The sequence below is a fragment of the Triticum dicoccoides genome, chromosome 1A (genome assembly GCF_002162155.2).
Source record: "Triticum dicoccoides isolate Atlit2015 ecotype Zavitan chromosome 1A, WEW_v2.0, whole genome shotgun sequence".
In the NCBI taxonomy this organism is placed as follows: Eukaryota; Viridiplantae; Streptophyta; class Magnoliopsida; order Poales; family Poaceae; genus Triticum; species Triticum dicoccoides.
In genome coordinates, this window is record NC_041380.1 from 567,440,624 (window position 1) to 567,443,153 (window position 2,530).

Here is a 2,530-nt window from a genome sequence, read left to right on the forward strand (position 1 = left end):
GTTCAAGCATTAAACGCCTACCATGGGTATGCTCACCTGCTTGCAAAAGTCGGGTCATTTCAAGCATGTCTAAAAATAGACCATGTTCAACGAAGAGTATTCGGATAGACCAAAAGGGTCCATTTGAAAGCACGTTTGGTATTCCAATCTTTTTTCAAAAGTTTGAACAAGTTTTGAAAATAATAATAATGTTCAAAAAGGAGAAAGATGAATTAACAAAAAACCAAAATTAGAAACAAAAAAACTGCTTAAGCCTTGGCCCAACTAGGCGACGACATCGCTCCCGTTGGGCGCTTGTTGGGTGAAAATCCTATTTAACATTGTTGCATTGAACAGTCGTTATTTCTCATAGACCCGAACGGAGTGAGCATGGGTCAACCCATTTCAATCTATTTGTTGCCTCTACAGTTGTGGGTTTTGGGAACCTTCTAGATGGTTCCAGGTTGGTGTTTACCGGTTTGGATACCTTCTAGAAGGTTCATGAATCAGTTTTTTGTCTTTCTTTTTTCTTTTTTCAAAATCATAAAGTTTAAAAAATGTTTAACATATTTATTTATTTTTCATATTAAAAAAATGAATTCAAATAATGGTCACGTTTTCAAAAAAGTTTAGTGTTTTAAAAAAATGTTTTTTGAAAAGTTGTTTAGAATTTCAATTCTTTTCTCATTTTTTTAAATTAGAGTTTCAAAATGTATTCCACTTCTCAATAAAATGTTTGCATTTGTTTCACACTTAAAAAATTCACATTCAAACTTCCAATAAACATTCAAATTTGTTCGCGTTTAAAAAAGTCTCGTTCAAAATTTCTAAAAAAAATTAAATATGTGGCTGTTCATACTACCTTCGTTCGGGATTTGAAGGCCAGCGAGCCCAAGCGACGCCTCGTAGAGAAAGTCTCGCCTTTCCTGAGTGGCCTTCAAATAACCGGACGGAGGCAACAGTTCTTAAGAAACCGCGCTGCATATTATGCAACATAACTTGCTTGGTTTAGCGGTTCATTCCGTTACCTGAGAGCAGGAGGTCATGTGTTCAAGGCACACTGCTTTTTGGATTTTCCATTGTTTCATCTTTACAGATACTGTTCACTAGTGGGCCGGCGCAGTTGACCTCACATGTATGCCGGGCTGTGTTAGGGTAGTACATACACTTCGTATACTGCTAAAAAAATATATAACGCGTATCGACGCGGGCGATACTCGTTGCAAAAAGACCATCCTACCCTTTATTATGAAGGGGTATCGAAAGATCTACTCCGTTGATGTGTTCAGAGGGGTTGCACCGAAGCAGAAGTGTTCACATAGTTTGACTTTAACCAAATTTTATATATAGACTAAAAAGAAACGGAGGAAGTATATTAATTAAACAGATCATGTAGTGTAATACCTTGTCTTCAGTTTATGGATGTGGCAAATTAATTACAACAAGTTCTTTTGTCTCCTAGTAAAAGAGCCATCACATCGTGCAGCGTTGTTGTCACACCCGTGGTAGGGGTACCCTCTCGTGAGGGTTTCTTACTCTCGCCCGACGGTGTTGAGATATATCCCCTCCTCCGCCACCCTCTGTCATCCTCTCGTCGTGGTCACCTGCTCAGGCTGACAAAGGGGCAACTGTGTCTTGCTACCCAGCCTTGGCGGGTCTGGCGAGGCACTGGAGAGTTTTAGGGTTTCGTGACGACAGCGTTTCAAGTCATGGCATCAGCAGACAAGGGAGCATTTGAAGAAGTGGATCGGGAGAAGAAGGAATTGGAGGACATGATGAGAAGGTTAGGCTTGTCTGAGACAGACTTTGATGATGTTGTTTTTTAGAAGGAAGATCAGCCACCGACAAAGGCTGCACGATGGCTGGACCTGATCAAGCTGAATATCCATAAGGACTATGGATAGTTCTCGTTTTATAAGCATATGAGAATTGCTTGGGATTTGGCGTAAGAAGTGAAATTTTGATCTTTGGGGGAAGATGTGTTCACAACTCAATTCCCATGCCTTCGTGACAGGAACAAGGCCTCGGGCGTTCCGGGGTTGTCCGGTAGTCCTGGGTCCATATGATGGCTTTGTGCAACCAACTATGATCTGTTGAGAAATATAGTAGAAACCAAAAAAAATAACATCGCCCTACGATCACTCAGAAACAATATGAAGATGTATTAACAATTTGAAATTCGATCTTTATCAACTCTGAGTTGCAGAGGAAGTAGAAGAGTCGGTGTAGATCGTACTTGAAGTCCCTTGAACCGTAGATGAACGATCCCGCAAACCGCCCACGAACAGTCCCTCGAACGGAAGACTGAAAACACGGTCTCTCTATGAGTTGCAAGTGTATGGTCTTCACGATCCGACAGCACTTCGCCGTACAGAGCTAATCACCTCCGAAGAATTAGAGGGAGCAGATTAGAACCACACCGAGCTTCTAATTATGAGGACTACATGATCTAGATCAAGCTCTAATAGATCAACTAGGACCAACTAGAAGTAGAACTAGAGGAGGCTCCAAAAACTTGTGTGTTCAAAAGGTGCAAAAGCCTATAGTGTAT